The following is a 12,052-nucleotide window of genomic DNA, read 5'->3' as shown; positions in this document are numbered from 1 at the left end:
CGGGCCATGACATAACATCATGCTGCCAAAAAAAGCCAGCAAATTAGATCTACGGAAAAATTATCCTCTCTGCGGTGGAATGTGGAACTTATTTTGCAGGGTCGGACACTATCCTCGTATTCAAATTCTTCCGTGATGTATTCAGAGAAGGAACCCACCTTGCAATGCCGAAAACAATACTGCACGCCGGACTCGTCGTCATTGAAGCCTGGTTCAGGGGCTACTGAGGGAGTCCTGGATTAGGGGGTGTTCGGGTAGCCGGACTACTCCTTTGGCCGGACTATTAGACTATGAAGATACAAGATTGAAGAATTCGTCTCGTGTCCGGATGGGACTCTACTTGGCGTGGAAGGCAAGCTAGGCGATACGTATATGGATATCTCCTCCTTTGTAACCGACCTTGTGTAACCCTAACCCTCTCTGGTGTCTATATAAACCAAAGGGTTTTAGTCCGTAGGACAACAATCACAACATACAATCATACCATAGGCTAGCTTCTAGGGTTTAGCCTCTCTGATCTCGTGGTAGATCTACTCTTGTACTACCTATATCATCAATATTAATCAAGCAGGACATAGGGTTTTACCTCCATCAAGAGGGCCCGAACCTGGGTAAAACTTCGTGTCCCCTGCCTCCTGTTACCATCTGGCCTAGACGCACAGTTCGGGACCCCCTACCCGAGATCCGCCGGTTTTGACACCGACAAGAGCCATTATTGGTTATTATGCTGTGTGGGACACCATAACGGTGTACCACGCCAGATATGAAATCTATTACTGGCCCCGCTTCGGCCGTTTTGACTGGTTTGGCCTCTATCCACTTAGTGAATTTATCCACCATGACGAGAAGATACTTTCTCTTATGGCTTGCTGCTTTAAGGGGTCCGACCATATCGAGTCCCCAGACCGCAAAAGGCTAAGTGATGGGGATTGTTTGTAAGGCAATGGGGGCATATGGCCTTGGTTGGCAAACAGTTGGCATCCGACGCAATGTTGGACAAGGCCTTGTGCATCTGCTCGGGCTGTCGGCCAATAAAACCCTGTACGGAAGGCGTTGCTGACAAGGGCCCGAGCTGCGGCGTGGTGACCACCGAGCATGGCGTTAATCTCGGCCAAGAGCTTCCGCCCCTCTTCCTCAGAGATACATCTTTGAAGAACTCCGGTAGCGCTTTTCTTATAGAGCTCCCCGTCATGAACCTTGTAGGCCTTCAAACGCCGGACAATGCAGCGGGCCTCATTCTGGTCCTCAGGAAGCTCCTTCCTGTTAAGGTAGGCCAGGAAGGGTTCGGTCCATGGGGCAATGACTGCCATGATGAGATGCGCCGACGGTGTTATTTCGGTGGCTGAGCCTCTGATGATGTTGGTGTTTTCGGAATCCGGGGTTATCTTCGGATCTGGACTAGTGTTGCCGTTTTCCCCCTGCCACACCATGGATGGCTTAAAAAGCCTTTCCAGAAAGATATTAGGTGGGACGGGGTCGCGTTTAGCGCCGATACGAGCAAGAACGTCCGCCGCTTGATTACTCTCTCGAGCCACATGATGGAACTCGAGCCCCTCGAACCGGGTCGACATTTTTATGACTGCGTTACGATAAGCTGCCATTTCGGATCTTTGGCGATGAAGTCTCCATTTATTTGAGATATTGCGAGGTTTGAGTCCCCGCGCACTTCTAGGCGTTGTATGCCCATGGAGACAGCCATCCAGAGACCATGCAATAAGGCCTTGTATTCGGCTGCATTATTGGAGTCTGTATATAGTATTTGGATTATGTGCTGAACGACGTCTAAAGTAGGGGACGTTAAAACGACGTCTGCTCCTAGCCCTGCTAGCATTTTGGAGCCATCGAAATAGATAACCCAATTGGAATATGTGACGTAGTCTTTAGGGAGTTCGGCCTCTGTCCATTCGGCAATGAAGTCAGCCAGTACTTGGGATTTAGTAGCTCAACATGGTTTGTATGTAATATCAAATGGAAGGAGCTCAATGGACCATTTGGAAATCCGGCCCGTGGCATCGCGGTTGTTTATAATGTCATTGAGTGGTACTTCAGAAGCCACCGTGATCGAACACTCTTGGAAGTAGCGACGGAGCTTTCGGGAGGCCATGAAGACCACATATGCTATCTTTTGATAATGGGGGTACCGGAATTTTCATGGTGTAAGGACAGTGGATACGTAGTATACTGGCTTCTGAAGTGGGAATTTGTGTTCGTCCTGTTCTCGTTCGATGACGAGCATTGCGCTCACCACCTGATGTGTTGCCGATATGTATAATAACATTGGTTCACTGACGTTTGGCACGGCCAGGATTGGGTTGCTCGCAAGAAGGGCTTTTATTTCCTCCAGTCCGGCTATTGCCGCGTCCGTCCACTCGAAGTGATCGGTTCGCCGTACAAGGCGATAGAGTGGTAGTGCCTTTTCTCCCAATCTGGAGATAAAGCGGCTTAGAGTTGCCACACAACCCGTGAGGTTTTGGACTTGTTTCAGGTCTGTTGGCGTAGCCAATTGTGATAGAGCTCGGATTTTGGCTGGATTTGCTTCAATTCCTCTGTTGAAGATAATGAAGCCCAACAGTTTTCTGTCGGGGACGACGAAAACACACTTTTCAGGATTGAGCTTAATGTCATATGCATGGAGGTTATCGAATGTGAGACATAAATCGTCTATTAATGTTTCGACGCGCCTGGTTTTGATGACGACATCGTCTACGTAAGCTTCAACTGTATTGCCGATCTTCTTCTCCAGGCATGTTTGAATCATGCGTTGGTATGTGGCGCCGGCGTTCTTGAGCCCGAAGGGCATGGTGTTGAAGTAGAATGGCCCATATGGGGTAATGAATGCTGTTGCATCTTGATGGGACTCCTTCATTTTGATTTGATGGTATCCGGAATATGCATCCCGGAAACACAGTGAGTCATGTCCTACGGTAGCATCAATGATTTGATCGATGCGGGGGAGGGGGAAGGGATCCTTAGGGCAAGCCTTGTTGAGGACTTTAAAATCGACGCACAACCGCCAGGATTTGTCCTTCTTTGGTACCATCACCAAGTTTGCCAGTCAGTCCGGATGTTTTATTTCTCTGATGAATCCGGCCTCAATTAACTTGGCTAGCTCCTCCCCCATAGCTTGACGTTTGGGTTCAGAAAAGCGCCGCAGTGATTGCTTGACCGGTTTATATCCCTTTAATATATTGAGGCTATGTTCGACCAACTCGCATGGGATTCCTGGCATATGAGAAGGGTGCCAGGCGAATATATCCCAATTCTCGCGCAGGAACTCTCATAGCGCGGCGTCAACCGTTGGGTCTAATTGTGCTCCGATGGATGCTGTCTTCTTGGGGTCCGTTGGATGGACTTGGAATTTGACTATTTCTTCTGCTGGTTTAAAGGAGGTGGATTTGGGTCGTTTGTCTAGGACGACATCATCCCTATCCACCGTAGAGCACATCGCTTCTTCGGCCGCGAGGGCTTCAGATAATGCCTCGAGGGCCAAAGATGCGGTTTTATTCTCGGCGCGGAGTGCTATGTCCGGATCACTAGCTAGAGTGATTACACCGTTGGGCCCAGGCATCTTAAGCTTCATGTATCCGTAATGGGGTACCGCTTGGAAGCACGTAAATGCATCTGGCCCTAAGAGGGCGTGATACCCGTTGTTGAAAGGGGCCACTTGGAAGGTTATTTCTTCGGACAAATAATTCTCCGGCGTGCCGAATACCACGTCGAGTGTTATTTTCCCCGCAGACCGCGCCTCCCAACCGGGGATAATTCCTCGGAGGTCGTGCTGCTTTGCTCAATGCGGCTCCTGTCTATTTCCATTTTGTGGAGTGTATCTTCGTAGATGAGATTTAGTCTGTTGCCGCCGTCCATAAGGACCTTGGTAAGCCGAAAGTCGTCCACAATTGGACTAAGGACCAAGGCGGCTGGTGCTCGGACTGTCCTGTATTTTGGTTCGTCGCCGACATTAAAAGTTATAGCTGTGTCGTTCCAAGGGTTTATTGCTCCTATTTGACAGACTTCAGCGAGTCCGCGTAGTGTTCTCCTATTGTTGGAGGTGAATGTCTTGAAGACCATCAGTACTTTGGGGTCGTTGTCCTCTGGGGGTGTTGTTCTGGGTTATTCTTGGTGAGTATATCCTCTCCACTCTTGGCCACTTGCCAGAGTATCCAACATGCTCTAAGGCTATGTGTCGGTATGTTATCCGGTGTTGAGTGTATTTTGCATGGCCCATCGAGCCATCCTTCCAGAATGGTTCCGCGCCCCATACTGGACTTGTATTTCTTTACTATTGAACCGGGCATGTTGCAAGGGTGTGCCATTTTCGCCTGAATGAAGGGTTGAGTGGGGACCGATGATTCCCAACGAGCTGCTTGAGTTTTCCAGGCGCTTTCCATTGCACTGTATTTCTGTACGATGGTTGCCAAGTCAGTGAAGTGTAGGATGCGACGGCGGTTGATGGCGTTGAGGATTCCTTCATCCCTGCAATTGTTGCGGAACACCGAGATCGCTTCCCCGTCGCATCAATCTTTAATCTTGTTTTTGACAAGAAGGAATCTGGCCCAGTAGTGGTGGACTGTTTCCTGAGACTGCTGTTTTTTGCTCATGAGAGCACTTATATTCGGGTGGGTGGGTGGATTTAAATCTGAACCCTGCCCCAGTTTTGGATCCGGAGTCTGAAGGTCTTCTGAACTTAACAGATCGGGCTCCGGGATGTCCACTAATTTCTTAGGCCCGTCATCCGATTCTATGTTCGGAGGGCAGGATGCTTCACCTCGCGGGTAGGTGTCTGGCTCTTCGAGACAGTAGATCCAAACATAGTCCGTCCTTAGTATGGAGGAAGAGTTATTGACTCGCTCCTCGACTACCGCTATCTGGTGGGTGATCGACGGAGATTTGATTTCTCTCTGATCGGGTTTAAAGCCAATCCGATCGTAGTCTGTAGCGACCACCAGGGCGGCGATGCGATCTAGGAGCTCGTTTAAAGATGAAAGCTCTGCTAGATCCATCTGCTTGGAGTGTTCGGGGTTGAACGAAGGGGGTTTTCGATGACCCGAGAGGTCATCGTCGGCTTAATGACCGAACGGGCGGTCATGGTAAAGCCGCCCAGCCGGAGGGTTTGGCCTGGAGCCAGCTTTCCTCCGGTGGTGATATTATCCTTGAAAACAAGGTGAGACATCGACCTTGTTGTCGACGGCATAGTGCAACTCTCAATTAAAGCACCAATGTCGGTGTCAAAACCGACGGATCTCGGGTAGGGGGTCCCGAACTGTGCGTCTAAGGTCAATGGTAAGAGGAGACAAGGGACACGGTGTTTACCCAGGTTCAAGCCCTCTCTAGGGAGGTAATACCCTACGTCCTGCTTGACAGATATTGATGAATATGAGTATTACAAGAGTTGATCTACCTCGAGACCGTAATGGCTAAACCCTACACTACTAGGGAAAACGTTATACACAGAACTTCAGCAGTAGCGCTTGTTAAAAAAGCACGCTACTGCTAGACAGCAGTAGCGCGTGCAAAATAAGCGCGCTGCAGATGCATATATATCAGTAGCGTGTCTCACCGAAAACTCGCTACTACTAAAATTCCAACCACTAAGTCGATGGGCTACACATAGTAGTGGCGATATTCCAAAAACCACGCTACCACTAATATACTTATAGCAGCGCGTTTATGCATAAAGTGCTACTGCTAACGAAAATAAAATAAAATGAAAAACGAATAGAAAAGTAAATGAAAATGAAAGAAATAGAAAAAGGTAAAAGGAAAAATATAAAATGTAAAGAAAAATAAATGAAAAAGGGAAAAAAATGATGAAGCCGTAGGAGTAGCGCGTTCTCTAAAACGCGCTATAGCTAACTTAGCTATATCACGTTTTCCGTAATGCGCTACCGTTACTTTTGACTTAACCAAAAACGGTTTCCCCCCGGCCACCACTTCTCCCCCAAATCGATCCCTCGCCCCACTTTGCCGCCATCTCCCCCACTTCGCCGTCGACGCCGTGCTCATCCTCACGGCCGCCGCCCGAGGCCTCCCAGCCTCGCCGCCGCCGCCTCTCGGGCCGTCCTCGACCTCACCGCCGCCGCCCTGGACCTCACCGCCCCCGAGCCCGCCAGGACCGCTGCATCCAGATCCTGAGCCCGCCCTCACCACCCCTACCTCCATCGCCGAGCACCTCCCCGCCACCGTCTCTCCCCTCTATATAAGCCCCCACCCATCTTTTTTAGTTAATAGATGTTAATGTTAAGTAGTAGATAATGTTGATGCTTTTTAGTTAGGGTAATAATAGACGATGTTAAGTAGTAGATAATGTAGATGTTAAATAGTTCAGTAGGGTTTAGTTTTTGAATTGAGTTTGTTTAACTAGATGTTAATTAGGGTAGTAGGGTTTAGTTTAGAGTAAAGTTTACTTCAGTAGTTAACTAAATATAATCTATATTTGGTTTTTGAATTGAGTTTGAGAGAGGATGAAATTTGTGTATATTTTCTTGAAGTGTCAAATGCTAGGACATGCAAATTTGAAGTGGTCAGGATATATCCAATTCTTCAATTGTGTTTGCCCATGTTTCGATTGTGCCCAAGTGGCCTTTTGTTGTTTCCAAGGAATGAAGCTGAGTGGCCTATGTTTTGCCAGAATGTTGATTCATTTCCGTTCCGGCAAATTTCAGGTTCTCGATTTGTCCACTTTTTAACAAAGGTCATGCCGAAATTTTCCGTGAACTTCGGCATGACTTTTGCTACAAACTAGGACATATCGAGTGCCCGGGATTAGCCACACCAGGAAGGAGTCAACGTTCCTGCAAAACATAGGCCTTTTGTATGTCATTATTCATTTTATTAGGTCTAGAATTAATTTACTAGATTTAATCATAGGAAACATGGCTAGCAACGATGAAGGACAGGGTTCTGGTGATTGCGACGACGTTTACCTGGCGGCAGACGAATTTTTGAGCCTTGCCGATGGTCAACCGATGTTGCCGGGCCCACCGGTTGCATCGGGGACTGAGACCGACACGCAGACCGGCGCTGAGACAGAGACCGACACTGAGACTCAGACCGGCATCGAGACCGGCGCTGAGACTGAGACCGGCGCTGCCTCGGGGAGCAGAGCCGGTATAGAACCGAAAGCAAAGAGGCGGCAACTTCCTAACAAGCTCAGGACTACTAGACTGGTGGTCACGGAGGTGGACGACGGCAATTTTGAGCCAAACGCGCCCAAGGAAGCGTGCGCTTGCTACGATAATCAAATTGGCTGCATCATACGGACAACCACCACCATCAACGATGAGAAACTAAACAAGTTAGATAATATGAGGCCCGCCCTCCTAAAGAATCTGCACCAGATATTTTTGTTCCCGGGCCGGAATGAAAAGGATTATAAAGATCCAGATAAGGACCCGACAATGAAGAAGATAATCAAACACGCCATGAGCAAGTTTAGCGACGCGTTGGCCGCTTGGAAAGCAAGGGTGAAATATCGGATCTTCAACGAAAAGGAACCCTACTCCGAGATTGTAAAGGATAATCCGACAATCATGACAGAGCACTTTGAAATATTCAAGGCGGCTTGCGAGGCCGAAGATGCCAAAAAAAGTCAGAGTACATGAAGGGGCTTAAACAGAAGAACATTGGGTGCCACCACCTCGGAAGCCGTGGTTACGGCGGGAAGAGGTCCATATTGGCCAAGGAGGACGCGGAAGCCATGAGTCTAGGCATCCCAGACCCCTTGGCAGAGTTCACCGTCCCGCAGGAGCGTGATGTCCTCAGGGCCCGGCACCATTGGGACCCAGTAAAGAAGGTTTTTGAGAAGAACGCGGTCACAACGGAGTTCATTAGACTGCTGGTAATTTTAGTGATCAATTCGACTGCACGTTAGTCATATTTGCAAATGATCCTTGTGGCTTTTTCCACAGAGAGCAGCATAGGATTGCGGCCAAAAGTGACTCGCCGTCTGAGGCGTTGGGGAGGCCCAAGTGGGACACTCCATTCAACTGGGCGTTGAACATATTGAAAGGACTCCCGGTGGAGACTCGACCGTCGTATGGACGTGTGCATGGTGTCGGAGACGGCGCCACGTGGAAGAAGTACTACCGTGAGACCACGGAGGAGAGAAAGGAAAGACGAAGGTTAACTGAAGAAAACATCGACAAGAAGGTTGAGATTGCGGTTGAAAAGAAATCATCTGAGACAGTCGCAACAGCGGTAGCTGCCAGAAAATAGGTGCTTGTAGATATGTCTACTACCTTGGTTCCGGCCGTTTTCAATTGGAGCAGGCAAAATCCAGAAAAAAATGCAGCGGACTTTCCCCTTGCTGACTTCCTCAGGAGCAGCTCGACTAGCGTTGCACCAGCACCAGCACCTGCTCCCACACCGGCTCCTGCACCTGCTCCCGCACCTGCTCCGGCATTGGCTCCTACACATGGTCCCGCACTGGCTACTGCACCTTCTCCCGCACCGGATCCTGCACCTGCTCTCGCACCGGCTTCCACACCTGCTCCGACACTGGCTCCGGCACCGGACGTGCTCAGCGGTGCTTCGTCTTTGGCTGAGCTCGATGCCCTCACAGTATCTGTCACACCGGCCCCTTCAATAAATGTAGAATCTCCTGTTTTCGTTGCCTTTTGGATGTCTCACGTCGCAGACTTTTCTTTGCAGGCCGACGAAACCCCGTGCACCATATTGTACACCATTGGCTACCAGAAGGTGGACGTGGGGAAGGCGACGATAATGGAGCCGAAGGAACCATTGTTTCATAGCCGGCCGATCCCCCCGGAAGTCTTCAAGGTTTCCACGGCCAGTGTCAAACCGGGCCACGAGAATTTGGCTCCTCCGGTACTAGTGGGGGATGAGGACAAGACCCCGCGGCGGCTTGGTGATTGTTGCAATGGGTGGGTCCTGTTGTGGCCAAAGAGTCTGCTTCGTCTGGAGGCGGCCGGGAGCACACCCATGAGCACGCAGTTAGGTATGAACATCAACACCTCGCCTACTCCATTCATCGCTGGTGACGTCGCCATAGATGAGGATGAGGATGACACTCAACTGTATGTCAATACTGGCGCCTACTTAGGGTTTGAGCCTCATGAGTCGGTGCCTGAATTGCCGCCTCTGGAGTCTGAACGTATTATGGACAACCTTCCGGTAGTAAAGAAGTCTAGGAAGAGACCGAGGAAAGGCAAAAAAGCTGCTTCTCTGATCCAGCCGCCTCAGCAGCCTTGGGTTCAAGATCGTATAGATATCCCCGGTGCGGCAAAACGGCATTTCCCCGGTCAACCAATCCTACCTGAAGCAGTGCTGCGGGCCAGATTCGGCGATTTAAGGAGACTTCATGATGATGTGCTGCGGATAGAGAAAGGCCTCATCGCCTCAAAAAATCTAGGATACCCACTCTACGTGGTTAACGTGCCGCGGGGAATGTCGTACGTTGACACATTCCCCGCGGAGAAGTTCTTCCTTCTATTCGGTTACATCTTCGAGATGTTTCACTTGAAGAAGCTGAATTTTGTGTTTGTCCGCCTTCATGCTTTGCACATGAACTACCTCATCGGGGTTGAGAAGATACCTTATATCTGTGTCGCTGACCCGTACTTCATGCACGAGGCCTTCTTGAGAGTCTGCGCAAAGCACTGTGAATACGCGAGGGAATACATCGTCAATTTCATGCTTGCCAATAAGGACAAGGAGGCGATTCTCGTGCCTTATCATCCCATGTAAGTCATCCGCGCGGATATCCTTCCTTTGATTTCAATCATTCATTTGCACGGTGGAGGCTAATAAATTTGAGGTGTACTTATTTTGCGCAGCGGCGGGCGCACCGTCCTCATCATCCTCTACCCCCCATACTCCCACGCTATTTACTTGGACTCGTCGAAGAACATTAACAAAAAGGATTACACCCACATAGAGTCTGTTCTCGACAGTGCTATGTTTTACTACGGCGCACGGGGTGGAGAGGTCAAGGACAAGAAGAAAAACGACGGCAGGCCCACCTTCGGCCATAAGACCGACTTCTGCTGCATCTAGCAACCGAGTGATTCTCTTAATGATGGATTCTATGTCCTACACCAGATGCTGGAGTATAGACGGGATCACCAGAACCTTCGCATGTCACCTACATCCGGCGATGCCCATATTCTGCAATGGGCAAAGAACTTAGAAGATATCGAGGATCATCGACTTCGAGCTGAGTTCTATCACATCCAGCGCGAACTTGCCCAAATCATCATGAAGGAGGTCGTCGAAAAAACAGGGATGTTCTACGAAGAAGGACAAATGTTGCGGGAAGACGTACGAACACGCGTAGCCGCTCAGCGTCTCGACCTGAAGCCTTTCACTAAGCTCGGGGACTATCTCCCTGACTTGGATGGATGGCACGACATGGAGTGATTGTCGATATATGACAATGTGTCCGTTTATTCCATACTATCTGTATGACAAAACTTTGAATTATGCATGACGAAACTTTATTTGTGATGTAATTAAACCATCCTCCTCGACTAGCGAATATCACTCTAGTTAGGGTATTTTGGGTACGATGAACTTTGTTATTTATGCTTATGATATGTTGCTTCTATTTTTGCCAAGTCTGTCTCTTTCTGTTTCTCCACTATATATGTTTCATATCATCGACTCTTGTGATGATGCATGTGTATAGATCATCGATGGCGAAGAAGTGCTACGCCAGGAGTATACGGCGAGTGGCCGGAATGTCAGGCCCAGGTGTACCGGTTTCCGGTTTCCGAGCGACAGCCAGTAGTTAGTTTAGGTTCACGCAAAGTGATAGCTCTTCTCGCGTATATCATTGTTTAGATGGAAGATGATGTAGTTGCAAGTAATCGAGATTTGTATCGCTATTTTGGAGATGATGACGAGAGACCACTTTGTGTTGGATGATGATTATGATGATGACATGATTTGATGAGACTATTTGTATGTATATGCTATGATTACATTTGTATGTGTATCATATGCTAAAGATTATTGTATAAAGCCTATTCAAATGCAAAACAAATATGTAGAAAAAAAACTACTAAAATTAGCAGTAGCGAGTGGAGAAAGTTAGCAGCAGCGCCACAGTAGCAATAGCGCGTCCAGGCAAAGCGCGCTAGAGCTATTAGCAGTAGCAAGCTTCCACGAACTGCGCTGCTGCTACACTTGTATAGCAGTAGCGTGGGTGTGCACGCGCTACTGCTACGGGTTAGTTGTAGCGCCTTATTAGTAGCGCCGGTCCCCGCGCTACTGATATACCTAGAACCCACGCTGCTGCTAGCCTTTTCCCTAGTAGTGCTAGAGGCCTAGCTCGTATGGCTATGATAATGAGTATCCTATCCGGACTAAGTCCTCCGGTTTATATAGACATCGGGAAGATCTAGGGTTACATACACTAGTAGAAAACAGGGCTATGGTCCAGGCCGGCTCAGCCCATTAGTCCCGGTTCAGTCTAGAACCGGGACCAATGTGGGCATTGGTCCCGGTTCGTGAGCCCAGGGGGCCGGCCGGGCCACGTGGGCCATTGGTCCCGGTTCGTCTGGACCTTTTGGTCCCGGTTGGTGGGACGAACCGGGACCAATGGGCCTCGCTCCTGGCCCACCACCATTGGTCCCGGTTGGTGGCTTGAACCGGGACCAAAGGCTTCCCTTTAGTCCCGGTGCAAGTTATCAACCGGGACCAATGAGGTGCCTATATATACCCCCTCGCGCAAGAGCAGAGCACAGTGCTCTGTTTTTTCTGGCCGAGGGGGAGAGGGCTTTGTGGTTCTCTAGCTCACCTCCTATGCACATGAGGTGTTCGATGGAATGCCCGAGCCACACTACTTAAGCTTTCTCCTCTCGAAGCTCGACCTCCAAGCTCCATTTTCCTCGAGATTTGTCTAGATTTAGCGGTCCATCACGCCCCGTCCCCGTCTTCACCGCCGTCGATCACCTGCACCGATCTCATCACCGACACCACCGTGGTGAGCCTCTTGTTCTTATCTTCTTTCTGAAAGGAAAAATATTCTTACTTGTATGTTTAGATAGATACTTGTATCATTTTCTTACATTTATTATTGCATCTTATATAG

This window comes from Triticum urartu, chromosome 6 (assembly GCF_003073215.2).
Source record: "Triticum urartu cultivar G1812 chromosome 6, Tu2.1, whole genome shotgun sequence".
Taxonomy (NCBI): Eukaryota; Viridiplantae; Streptophyta; class Magnoliopsida; order Poales; family Poaceae; genus Triticum; species Triticum urartu.
Note: the sequence above shows the minus strand (reverse complement) of the source record.